Here is a 14,873-nt window from a genome sequence, read left to right on the forward strand (position 1 = left end):
TTCGCACAATGTTTGGACAACGTAACCTCTGCTCTTCAGGTGTATCGTGTTGAACTCTGGAATATTTCTGTCGAACTCGAAGATCTTTCTGTCGAACTCGGGAATCTTCACGGAATTTCAAATGGAACCCTTTATTTTAATCCACGGGGGTAGGGTGTCGTTGTTCCATCAGTCAAGTAATTCGAAATTGTATCTTATTTCCCCCCCCCACATTGAGGATTGGACCTTTCAACTTCCAAAAGAGTGTCACTTGCAACTGAATTTATCCACTACGCCACTGGTCCTCGCAGAAAGATTCCCGAGTTCTACACGATACAACTGAAGAAGGTTGGAGGTTACATCGACGGAAACGTTCTGTGAATAACACTGAAGATAAGAACAGAAGTCCGTAGAACCCAGAGAATACAAATTAAGAACCTTCATTGCAAAAATTTCAGAATCACAAATCATGCTGCCATTTCTCGGGTATATGTGTTTCTCGTATACACGTAACTTTAATAAAAATATGTTGGGCAGTTATTTTTTATTTTTTTATTTTTTTTTTTCAAATATTAATCGAATATGTATTAACATAAAAAATAAAGTAAAGAAAAAATAAAACGAATTAAAAAAAAATCTCATTTAAAAAGGTGTAAACATGAGTGTATTTTAAAATATTTCTCTGAAGAGTACCACTGGGCAATATGTTTCAACGCGGACAACGCCGGGTGAATGTAGCCAGTTTAACGTGTAATTATTTAAGTACACGCTCTCTTGAGTATGATCTTTTAAGTTGATGATTTTTTTAACCATGTGCTCATTATTCTAACATCGTTATTTCGAATATCCGACTGAAACACATGTTATCATTAGAAAAAAACTATTTTGTTTCTTTCTGGAGATTAAGATGTGGCTGTATTACTGCCAGGGAAACTAAAATGAGGCAATTCACATCGAATTAAGAAAAAAAAAAAAAAACGTTTTGTTTAGTTATTCGGATTGTTTATAAAAACAAAGGTGAACTCAAAGAAAAAAAAATCTATATCATATTTCTTAGTCTGTGTGTTTGTTTGTTTGTTTGTTTGTCTGTCTGTCTGTCTGTTTGTCAATCCGTTCCACTTTTTCTCGAAAACTACTGGTGTGATCCGCCTGAAATTTTGTACGGACCTTTGTTACAATAAGGTGCAGCGAATTAAGCATTACGGTATCCGTTTGATGCACAGTTAGGGATTAACAGGGATTAGTCGCTACAATACCACATTTACTCTATTAGTTTTCTCTGAAACTATTGGGCCAATCTAGTTGAAATTTTGTACGGACCTTTATTATGTTCATGTGCAGCAGACTAAGTATTATGGTATCTGTTTGTCGCACGGCTAGAGGTTTATAGGGACTAGTATTTAATGCAAAAATGAGCACAAATTTAACCATAATTAACGATCAATTCGCCATAAAACACCTATTCTCTAAGTCAACTGTAACTTTTGCCCGTTAAAAACGGAATCAAGCCTTCTTTATTACATCTGTTTGTCTGTCCATCCGTTCTAATTTTAGTCCGTTAAAAACGGGCTAAATAGTTTAGTATATTTGAGAAACGTTTAGTTTAATTGACAAACAGACAAACAAAAAAGTAAAAAATAAATAAAGAAAGGAAGAAGCAGGAGTTTATGCATCAGTTTTCGGATAAATACAATCTCCGTTCAAACCAATTAAGTCGAGAGAATATAAACCGTTAAGCGTACACGAGAAAATTATTTAAAAGATGACATTCGTTGGTTAAACGTAACAAACGTGAAATAAACAGCTGCGAGAAATCTCGACAATACTTTTCCGCGATAAAAAAGTAAAACAAAAGGCAAGCGACAGTTCCAAAGTGTATCGTGTACTATACAATAAATGATAGCAAACGTACAAAGTAAACTATAAAGTATAGTCATTAAGGATACCAGATTTGGAAATATACATAATAATGGATGTAAATAAATTATAGAGCATAATAAACTATAAAAATGAAGTATATAATATCATTGGTATATGTAAATAAACTATAAAATATAGTCGAGTATATAAACAATGTAGTTTAGTATATATATATATATATATATATATATATATATATATATATATATATATATATATATATATATATATATAAACACATATATATATATATATATATACGTCTATGTCTATATATAGAGAGACATATATATATAGACATGTCTATGTCTATGTCTATATATGTGTGTGTATATATATATATCTGTGTGTGTGTGTGTTCGTGTGTGTAACGGTTAAAAGAGGATAGTCGCCAAGGTAATCGAGTTTTAATCCTGACCTGGCTTGAGGTAGTTGCTAGTCTAGCCTCTCTGAAAAGAACTGTGATGAAGCGAAACAGCCTGTCTGTCTGTGGATAAGTGTATATATATATATATATATATATATATATATATATATATATATATATATATATATATATATATATATATATGTGTGTGTGTGTGTGTATATATAAGTATATAATAGAATATATAAATAGAAAGTATCGGATATCATAGTATATGATATAGTAACGTATATAAAAGAAATACAATAAACAGTTTTAAAATACATAACACAGTGAAGTATATGCCAGGGTTACATATGTAAATAAACTATATAATATGATAAAGTATATGATATAATAAACTATATAATATAATAAAGTATATAATATAATAAAGTATATAATATGACAAAGTATATAATATAATAAAGTATATAATATGACAAAGCATATAATATAATAAAGTATATAATATAATAAAGTATATAATATAACAAAGTATATAATATAATAAAGTATATAATATAATAACATATATAATATAATAAAGTATATAATATAATAAAGTATATAATATAATAAAATATATAATATAATAAAGTATATAATATAATAAAGTATATAATATAACAAAGTATATAATATAATAAAATATATAATATAATAAAGTATATAATATAACAAAGTATATAATATAATAAAGTATATAATATAATAACATATATAATATAATAAAGTATATAATATAATAACATATATAATATAATAAAGTATATAATATAATAAAGTATATAATATGACAAAGTATATAATATGACAAAGTATATAATATAATAAAGTATATAATATAATAAAATATATAATATAATAAAATATATAATATAATAAAATATATAATATAATAAAGTATATAATATAATAAAGTATATAATATAATAAAGTATATAATATAACAAAGTATATAATATAACAAAGTATATAATATAATAAAATATATAATATAATAAAGTATATAATATAATAAAGTATATAATATGACAAAGTATATAATATGACAAAGTATATAATATAATAAAGTATATAATATAACAAAGTATATAATATGACAAAGTATATAATATAATAAAGTATATAATATAATAAAGTATATAATATGACAAAGTATATAATATGACAAAGTATATAATATAATAAAGTATATAATATGACAAAGTATATAATATAATAAAGTATATAATATACTAAAGTATATAATATAACAAAGTATATAATATGACAAAGTATATAATATAATAAAGTATATAATATAATAAAGTATATAATATGACAAAGTATATAATATAATAAAGTATATAATATAATAAAGTATATAATATGACAAAGTATATAATATAATAAAGTATATAATATTTAGTTTCTAAAGTATGGGATTAAAATTTACCTTTGATCTTCCTCTTGCGCCGAATATAAATAATTTACATATACATGTTATATATGTGTGTGTGTATGTGTGTGTGCGCACGCGCGTGCATATGTGTGTGTGTAAGAAGTATCGTATATTAAAGTATACGATATAGTAAATTATATAAAAAGAAAAAAATGGATAGTTTTAACAGAGACAATTGTATAGCGTAGTTACACATATATAGTATATAGAAGAATAAAATATAGAATGGAGTCAAGTACACAAATAAAGTATACAACAGACAGTTTCTAAAGTATAGGATTCAACTTTACCTGTGATCTCGCTGTTGCGCCGAATTCTTAAAAAAGACTTTAGAGAACGAGAGAGAGAGAGCGAAAGAGATAAAGAGAGAGATACAGAGAGAGAAAGAGAGAGGGGGAGAAGGAGAGGAAAGGAAGCGGGGCGAGATGCAAGACGAACTAACCTGTGCGGCTAAATCCTCTGGAGTCCGCGATGAGTGTGATGTTCTCTGTTGTAGAGTCCTGCCGTAACTGCTGCTGTTGTGTGACAACATCACTAGCGATGTGTACGTCTGTCCGTGCGCATGTGTGACGGGCGCGTTTCGGCTATCGTGAGAGAGCGTGCGCTTTTCCCCTGTACAATGAATGAGTCGGAGGTAGATCTATGAGCGCGCGACCGGCTGTGCGGCGTGTGTGCTCATGTGTGTGTGTGTGTGTGTGTGTGTGTGTGTGTGTGTGTGTGTGTGTGTGTGTGTGTGTGTGTGTGTGTGTGTGTGTGTGTGTGTGTGTGTGTGTGCCACTTTGTAAGTGCAGGAGAGAAAACCTGGCGTCCTACCAAGTGTGCTGTTTGTACAATGTCTGCTCCTAGGAGTGGCTGATGTTATTCCCAAGGCATCAGAACACACTCCCTTTCAAAGATTTTTTTTCTGTCTTCTTGTTCTTTCTTCTTCTTTCTTCCTAATATATGAATGAACACACCTTTTATAGCATTCTGTTTCTGCTAGTTTGGAAATACTATATATATATATATATATATATATATATATATATATATATATATATATATATATATATATATATATATACAGAACAGTCACGTTGACACACCGGTTCAAGCCAGATCACTGAAGTTAAGCAACGTTGAGCCTGGCAGTACCAGATAGGTAACCATTTAGGGAAAGATAGGCACTGTATGTAACGCGTCGAGTCATAGAAATTTCCAGGCTGGTATTTGGGGATGCATTAATTTACTAGGAGTGATGCACCCCCAGTCTTTGTTAAGGCATGCATCTAGGAGAAGGAAACTCTGATGTAAAAACTTGCGGTCTACTATATACTTAGCAGTAATACCAAAAAGTGTGGTTGGTTCTACACAAAGCCTTCACCACTATAAACAAATAATCTGCGTGGATTTACGAATAACTTTTGTTGTTGTGGCGGAAGCTCATACGTTGAAATCGACGGAAGAGTCCATTATATATATATATATATTTTTTTTTCTATTTTCACCCCAAACAAGGCACAGTGCCAATTTGATGAACGGGGCTATTATGGGGCACATAAGTTGCAAGGATACTATGTAGGGAGTTGAGCAGCAAGATGTCTGTTCACATTACACTTGAATTTCTGAATGTCAGTGCAGTTGGGAAAGCAGGAACTCAGAAGGGAGTTCTAAATCTAGCAGTTCTGGGGGAGAACCTAATAGACTAGAAGGCTTTCTTACATCTAGGGATCTCTACTGTGTAGGGGTGGGAATATATATATATATATATATATATATATATATATATAAAATAAAAATTACAATTAAATTTACCAAAATGATCCAAGATGGTAAAACTAAAGTATATTATAAATCTTAAAGAATTAATATTTATAATCTCATCCAGATGTAAAAGCTCGATAAAACCAAATAGGAGATAGAGCTTATAATAAGAGCAGATAATTAATAAATAGTGTTTCCTTTACAAATAAAATATGTTTTTAACTCTTTTTCAAACTGTTTTTTAACATGTTTTATTAACTATTTGCTCTTATATATATATATATATATATATATATATATATATATAGAGAGAGAGAGAGAGAGAGAGAGAAAATAAAAAAGGAACAAACCGTATTATGTGTTCACCAACGTTTCGTCTTTATTTCGAGACTTCCTCTGGGTGAATGAGATTAAGAAACCAAAAAATATACCAGTACAAAAAATATTTGAAAAAGTTTCACGTGCACAGTGTGACGCAGTTCTATTTAAGAGAAACGGAAAAATTGATGTTGGAAATTCAAAAAGGAAGGGGGGCTGGCGCTGTTAAAGAGAAAGGAAATTTTAGTGACGTCATATAGTCGTTAATTTAATTTTAAAACTATGAACGCAAGTTTATATTCTTATTGGGAAAAAGATATATCTGTTGAAATTTAAATATAAGTTTGTAACAGGAATGAAATTAGTGTTTTTTATGTAATTTATTGATTGAGATTATGTGTTAATTATTACAGGGGGTGTTTGAATGGTGTGAGAAAGTTTAAATTTCAACAGATATATCTTTTTCCCAATAAGAATATAAACTTGCGTTCATAGTTTTAAAATTAAATTAACGACTATATGACGTCACTAAAATTTCCTTTCTCTTTAACAGCGCCAGCCCCCCTTCCTTTTTGAATTTCCAACATCAATTTTTCCGTTTCTCTTAAATAGAACTGCGTCACACTGTGCACGTGAAACTTTTTCAAATATTTTTTGTACTGGTATATTTTTTGGTTTCTTAATCTCATTCACCCAGAGGAAGTCTCGAAATAAAGACGAAACGTTGGTGAACACATAATACGGTTTGTTCCTTTTTTATTTTCTCTATTTTGTCGGAATACTATTTCCATTATTTTCATCATATATATATATATATATATATATATATATATATATATATATATTGTATTTGGGTATTTGGGGTAATTGCACCATCTAGCTAAAAGTGATATTTTGGAAACAGATCACTTATATATATATATATATATATATATATATATATATATATATATATATATATATATATATATATAATAATAATAATAATATCGTACTTTGGGGTAATTGCGCCAATGTGCCAAGTCTGAGGTAATTGCACCAACGAGCTAAAAGTGATCTTTTGGCAACCACGCATATAAAGAGCACTTTATATATAAAGAGCACTTTATATATAAAGAGCACTTTATATATAAAGAGCACTTTATATATAAAGAGCACTTTATATATAAAGAGCACTTTATATATACTTAAATCATTCGTTGACATCTATGCTGATGACACGACCATCTACGGCAACACATCAAAGGCTGTAAATGACGAAGTTCTCTCGGATTCTCTCTCCTCTGATCTCGAGCGCGTGGTTCAGTGGGGGAAGATGTGGCTAGTTACCTTTAATGCATCCAAAACCAAACTCCTATCCTTACATCATCAACGCTCTGATCCCCAGCTGGCATCAATTGTGATGGATGGCTCTCGTCTGGGTGAGGCCCCGTGTTTTGACAAGCTTCTGGGTTTGACCTTTACTCCTGATCTGAAATGGAACACGTACATCAAGTCTGTTGCCAAGGTCGCAGGAAAGATGGTGGGATCCTTCTACCGCTCCAGAAGATATCTCACTACTGATGCAATTCTCTATCTATATAAAAGCCAAGTACGTCCAAGGATGGAATACTGTTGCCATATCTGGACAGGAGCTGCCAAAAACAGCCTATCATGCCTTGATAGAGTACAAAATAGACTTCGTGGTTTAGTGGGGGATGCCCTTTTCTCTACCCTGCAACCCCTCTCCCACAGAAGAGACGTTGCGAGCCTATCCTTGTTTTATCGTTATTTTCATGGCAGGTGCTCGTCTGAACTCCAATTCCTGGTCCCCCCTCGCCAATCTTTCACGAAAAACACCCGTCTAGCTGAATCCACTGTGAAAAATTTCCCCCACTCTATATCTGTGCCTAAATCAAAACGCGGATTTCATGAGCAAAGCTTCTTTCTTAGAACTGCACGCCTGTGGAACTCTGTTCCGTCTGCCTGCTTCCCTCCGGACTACAACTTGGATGTCTTCAAGTCTAATGTTAACAAATTCCTAATGAGCCGCCCCCCTAATTAAACACTTCATAAAATCTCCTCACTAACGTGATGTACTTACAATAACCCTTATCCCTGAGTGGCTTCCGGGCCTTGATAAGTGGTGATCACTGTGTAAAAAAAAAAAAAAAAAAAAAAAATATATATATATATATATATATATATATATATGTATGTATATATGTATTTTTATATATATATTATTTAGGTTATTATTATTTAGGTTATTATTATTTTTAATAAATAACATTTGTTTGTTTGAATAAAGAACAATTGACACTGCTTTTTATCTCTGAATAAATAACAATTATCGATTAAACAAAATATCGCCACGGATATAAATGCTACGTTGAATCAGTTCTAAATGGCAGTTTTCTGGAGGTTGAAGGTTCAATCCTTAGTACAATTAAGAATTACTTAAGACTTGTACGGAATGAAAGTACATTAATCCCTTCGATAAAAAATAAAGTGTTTGGTTTTTATTTTTTTTATACGAAGGATTCACCATTTGTCAAGGCTCGGAGGCCACTCAAGGATAAGGGTTTATGGGTGTATGGTAGTCAGTGGGAAAAGATCGTAGTTGTTGATGGTAGTGGATATTAGGTAAATTGGATTACTTAAGGAAACGGTTCATCAAGAACTTGTTTACATTAGACTTGAAGACGACCATATTATAATCAGTTGGAAAGCAGGGAAACGGAACAGAGTTCCGCAGGCATGCAGTTGTAAGAAAGAAACTTTTTCATGGAATCTACATTTAGGTTTAGGCACAGATAAAGAGTGGGGAAGATTATTGATAGTTGTTTCAACTGACGAGTATTTTTCGTGAAAGTTTCGTAAGGGGGGGCATAGATTGGAGCTTAGACTGTACAAATTCTTGAATTCTACAAGATTTATTTGAAGCATGTTCGAGATTACATCGGGTGAAATGTTATGAGAATCACCATCCAAGATGAGAACAATAGTTCAGACGATACAAATTATTAATGTGCAGCTAAAAGAAAATCCCGAAATATAAAATTTAAGCCACCTAAAGAAAGAGATTTATTTTAATTAGATTATAGACACACAATGCATATAGGCAACGTATACGATAGCGTATGTATTATTTCCTGTGTCACGCTTACATCTCGTAATAAATAATTTTACCAAGAATTCCTCATAAGTTTTTGTTTCGGTTTCGATTATAGTTAATGGCACGCCAATAATCTATTTTTTAAAAATAATTTTATCAAGAATTCTTCATATGGTTTCAGTTTCGATTATAGCTGAAGGAACTAAAGTTATATATATATATATATATATATATATATATATATATATATATATATATATATATATATATATATTTAAAAGAGTGTAGCCATCAACAATTGTGGGTTTTTTTTAAAGGTTTTCATCATATTTTTATTTTAAAATATTTTTATAACGCGTTTCGAGCTTAGGGTGTGCTCTCTTCAGATATTTTCGTAAAAAGTTTTTCTTTAAAATGGGAGTTTGTGGATATGCCTCCGCTGATATTAAATATGTTTTTCATAGTGGTGCGATGCGTGTGTTCAGTGTTTAGACGTTCTGTCTCCAACTGTAAGTGTTTCACTGTGACCGGTCAAAGTTAGTTTCAAAGAGTGTTTTTTAGTCCATATGGTGAAGGTTTTTATGGCTTCTTTAGGGTTCTTTTTTAAAGACTTTCTTTCCCCATGTATAGCATACACTCACACACAATCCCATACGCATACATATATATTCATGTACATGTACACATGCACACGCACACAGGCACACACACATACACACACGTACATACATAGAAATATATGTAGGAGCATACATATATACACATATACATACCCACCTACACACCCACACACGCACTCGCATACATCCACCGCTAACAATTATTTTTATTTTTTTATTTTTTATTTTATATATATATATATATATACACTTTTTTTTTTTTTCCTACCAAAACACGCATGTATATATGCGCTTAATCATTCAGACATATGTACACGCACCCACACACACACACAAGTAAGATGGAGAATAATAGGTAGAAGATATATATACACACACATACACATATATATATATATATATACTTGATTCCTCCAGCCTTGACAGACGTGTTTTAAATATTCTCTCCAGTGCTTTTTCTTTTAATGATTCGGAATTCATTCCATTTGCTATTTTCTCCAAGGAACTCTGCCTTTTGGATTATTTTGGACCATTTGGAACTTACCCATTGGATTGGAAATTTTTAATCCGTTCGTTTTGGATTTTACTGTTCTTGGATTTTTACCCTTCACCGGACTATCCATTCATGTGAAATCTTTTTATCATTTTTCTTTTACCTCCTATTCCCCTTACCTCACCCTTTTTTTAACCAAGTAAGACCCGTGACTTACTTGTAGTTTCATTAAATACTTTTACATGCAAAATCCGATCCCGCATTTTGCTAATTCCTGCCCTCTGATGAGAAGGAGAGTATTTCTTCGAAACTACACGGATTAAGGACTATCCACTTATCTTGTGCTTCCTTTTTAAAATTAAATATGTTTTTAACTCTTTTTCAAGATGTCTTTTAACATGTTTTATTAATCATTTGTTCATATATATATATATATATATATATAAGTTTGGGATTCGATTTTGATTCAGGCTGATGAACCCAAGTCATGTAGATATATTTTTTTATTTTTGAAATCGCAACTTTATAATATATATAAATCGATAGAACATTAATTCTTATAATAATATACACGAAATCTTCAAGAATTAAAACATCATATTTAAGCGTATTTTACGACCTGGGTATGCCGGGTGTCCCTGCCAGCTTGGATAAATACTTTTGCAGTTTTAACAAAAGAGCTACAATAATATCAGAGCGTCTCCATTTACACTGAACATCTACAGAATGCCAACATCAATATATTACATATGAATCATTTCCCGCTAGTCTTGATTATGGTAACCTTTGTTCCTATTTCCAATGCCTCCCCACGGGACAGAGTTAGACACCAGGGTCGTTTTTTAACGTGGAGAAAAGGAACAAAAATAAAAATTGTCTCAGTCGTGAAGGATTTCTCCTCCACTGACAGAGAACAAGAAATTGAAGTGCAGCATCTGAAGAACATATACTACACTTTGATCTTGTCCGAACCTTTGTTCGGCAATGAGTTACCACTTATCAAAGTCACAAGCTAGTTGATAATAAGGGATATGGTCCTTCGAAAGGTATATGCACATCGTTTGAAGTAGCTAAGCGGTTTTGCTACAGTTTGAATAATAATTCTGGTAGATCGCCGTACTGAACGAGTGTCGTGTAATCGAAGCAGTGGTTCCTAGTATGAAGTTTGCCTACCTTTCAACGTCTTCCCCCAGTTGGTCCTTATGGCTTAACTAGTCAATCACAATCTTGCAACGAGGAAAGACCCGGATGTACTCATATTCATTACATCAGTTAATTAGATGAATAGATTGTCAATTGAATGATGAAGAATATCATAAGGGCTGACATTATTTTTTACTATAATAATTATTAAATACCTACAGACACTATTGTTTCATCCTTTCGGGAATCATCAGTGCAGGGTGTCATGATTAACACCAGTCAAGAGATTCGACCCCCGGCATCAGAAGTCATATCTGGCTTCTTTAGCAAGGACCTGAAACACTCGACTTCTGTCAACAGCGATATATATATATATATATATATATATATATATATATATATATATGATGATGATGATTGCAACGTCTTGTCAGACGAGTGCCACTCCCTCAGACATTTAAAATCCATGAGCCCAAATGTCTGAGGGAGTATCTATACAAATATGATGTTACAGAGTCTTAGCTTTGTACGACAGCTACATCTCTCTCAAGGTTCAAAATGTTGAGATCCAGCAACAAACAAGAGCAAGATAGCCAGCAACAAATTAAACTGCAGACCAGCTTAATGCGGGTACTGGTCTTCCGCTTTATGGTTTTTTAAATCAGAGATTTGCTTCTCCTAGAAAGGTTGCCTTCACCACGGCTTATGGGAGCCCTCTCTACCCCAATACACATATACACACACAAATATACACGGTGCTAGTTGGCCGTTGACCCAGAAAAACAGTTCATTCGCCCTTTGGAAGGTCTTATTTTTAATCCTTCAGGGAGACTAGCCGCCCTCCTCACCAAAAAAGTCTGGTGGGGGAACCAGTTTAGTCGCCGGTATATATATAAAGAAAGAGGTGCTGTCAGAAATTAACATTTTAAAGAAATAAACGGTAAGATGGACAATATCTTGAAATTTTAATATAGACTTTTTGTCATTTATTTGTATATGTTCTGTAGTTACATCCAGCTCCATAAATTAAGGGATTGCTATAAATAAAACGTGAAATATAATTGAATAAGCATATTTTCCCATGAATATCTCTTTAAGTTCATAAAATGCTTTGTAATATATATTTTCAAATTCATGGTAGCAGTGATTCATTTTTTAACTAATGTTTAACCTCTGATGAAAAAAGCCTATCTTTAAACATTCATGAGTTAAGAATTTTTCTTTATTATAATTCTTTGTTTGAATTTTTTGATCGGATTAATAAATTTTGTAATTTATTCAATTTTTAACTTCAGTGTCAATTCTTCTTTTTTGCTCTATCTAGTATCTTGAACTTGATAGGTTCGAATTTGAAAATATTCATTTTTATCATTGCAATTTAAATATTTATATATTTTATAATAATATATAATAATATATATATATATATATATATATATATAAAGCTCCCCTCTTTGGTAGAGCACTCTCGTAAATTATCTTACTCGCTACTTAATTTAGCTGAAATAATGCGAAGCTCGCGCTTTGTTTACAAACAAACGTTTGAGCCCTCTACGAGTGGCGAACGGATGTTTATTTAAATAGACGTCCGGACAGTTTAATTTCGGCCACCGATTCCGTAGTCAGGGGGTAGGACTGCCGACTGTCATCACGACGGTTCTAGGTTCGATCCTCGGCTTGGGAGAGGTGTTAGTCTAGCGGCACTGATGAGTTGTGAAACAACGAAACAGGTCTGTATGTCGATGACTAAAATATATTTTATATATATATATATATATATGTCTAGTTCATTCAATCACATATATTAATATACAAAGGTATAATTTTATGCATAAATTTTCAGTATTTATCTTAACAGTGCTCAATACATAGGTAGAGCTAGGTAGTAAGTAATAAAAATATATATGGCAATTAAGCTACACAGAATATTCCACGTTTCATTCTCGCGAGAATTCGTCAAGCTTATGCCTCACTTATTTCTCACAAGAATGAAATGTGGAATGTTCTGTGTAGCTTAATTGCCATATATATTTTTATGAGTTACTACATATATATATATATATGTTGTTTTGAAAAAAGAAAAACCGAATGAATTTATGAAATGATCAACGTTTCGTCCCTATTGCAGAGGACATCTTCAGGATATTAAAAGGAAAAATGCAAAAACAAGAAAACGACCATAGACCATACGAAAATGAAAAGAAAACAGTGTTAGAATCCTACCCATATCGGGAAGGAAACTATGTGTGTGTATTCCCGATATGGGTAGGATTCTAACACTGTTTCCTTTTCATTTTCGTATGGTCTATGGTCGTTTTCTTGTTTTTGCATTTTTCCTTTTAATATCCTAAAGATGTCCTCTGCAATAGGGATGAAACGTTGATCATTTCATAAATTCATTCGGTTTTTCTTTTTTCAAAACAACATAACGTCAACCATCGCTGGTATTTTTATTTCATATATATATATATATATATATATATATATATATATATATATATATATATATATATATATATGAAATTTATTTATACAAACATTGATGGCTACATATGTGCATACATGTTTCTGTAATCACTCGTGTTGGGGGATCACGTCTTCAGGCCAAGAATTATCGTTGAGAACCCGCTCTGTTTACTCATTGAGCACTCTTTGGTTGACACATGTTGTTTCATTGGATGTACTTCTAGGAAACTAAACTCTACTGGCTAAATATATATATATATCAGTGTTGGGACGATTACTTGAAACAGGAATAGCGAATCGGAAAAATCGGAATCAGTTTTAGAGTCGGAAAAATCTGTGTCCATTTTCCGATGCCGAAAACGATGCTTTTAGTTGTATTTTTTATTTGATTTCTTCTGCTGGTAGGAATGATAAAATAATAAATATTTATTGATTTCAAAACTGAAATCTGCAGATCACCCACACACACAAGTGTGTTTTAATTTTTGATAAAATATCTGCACACTTAACATGTGTGTTTTAACATGTTTGTTTTCTATAGTTAAATATTTAAAAATTTATAAACAATCAGAATTGGTAATTTAGTACGGTGGAATCGGAGAAAAATATTGAAATCGTCCCATCACTAATATATATTAAAGAGAGTTTTTGCTGCACAAAGATTATAAACTTCATTCTCTCTCACCGTTTCACGTTGTCCTGCAAATTAAACACTCACACATAAAAATCGTCTCAACGCTGTCCTCTATGCCTGTCACACTTCTATTCCCCTCTCTCTCTTATATCTTCTTTTGACACCCATCTATTCCCCTACACCCACCACCACCGAATAGAAGAAAAAAATTAATCAATCAATATGTTTCTATGTCTACTTATGAATGTATAATTTTGAATACAAATTATAAAATTAGGAAGAAAACCAAAAGCGAAAGTAAAAGTAAAAATGAAAGTGAAAGTGAAAGTGAAACAAACAAAATGCTGTTAAAGGACTCGCATATATCAGAAGGAAAGGAATCAACGTCGGAGGAATGGGGGGGGGGGAATGGGAGCGGCAGCACAACTTAATCCGAAAAAAGAAATCAATATCTTGAATGTCTATTAAGAAATGAATAATTTACTAGAATTATCATGCCAAGAACTAATATCTTACCAAGTCATATTAAGCTTTTGTTGTTTTTTTTAGCTGTTTTGATTTCTTCCTCTTTTTTTTTAATCCTTTTTTTGTTGTTGTTGTTGTTGTT

At 31.8% G+C, this 14,873-nt stretch overlaps 1 protein-coding gene across 1 annotated transcript in view; it reads right to left on the minus strand.

The window, feature by feature from the left end:
* LOC145242657 (protocadherin beta-15-like) overlaps positions 1–4,590 on the minus strand; it is a 288,612-nt gene extending 284,022 nt beyond the window's left edge. Inside the window, exon 1 of the mRNA XM_080105787.1 lies at positions 4,195–4,590. The gene's annotated coding sequence lies outside the window, so the exon portion shown is untranslated. The remainder of the gene's footprint in view (positions 1–4,194) is intronic.
* Between the last annotated feature and the right edge of the window lie 10,283 nt (positions 4,591–14,873).

Source organism: Euprymna scolopes, chromosome 21 (assembly GCF_053919585.1).
Source record: "Euprymna scolopes isolate OS-2025 chromosome 21, ASM5391958v1, whole genome shotgun sequence".
NCBI classification, from domain to species: Eukaryota; Metazoa; Mollusca; class Cephalopoda; order Sepiida; family Sepiolidae; genus Euprymna; species Euprymna scolopes.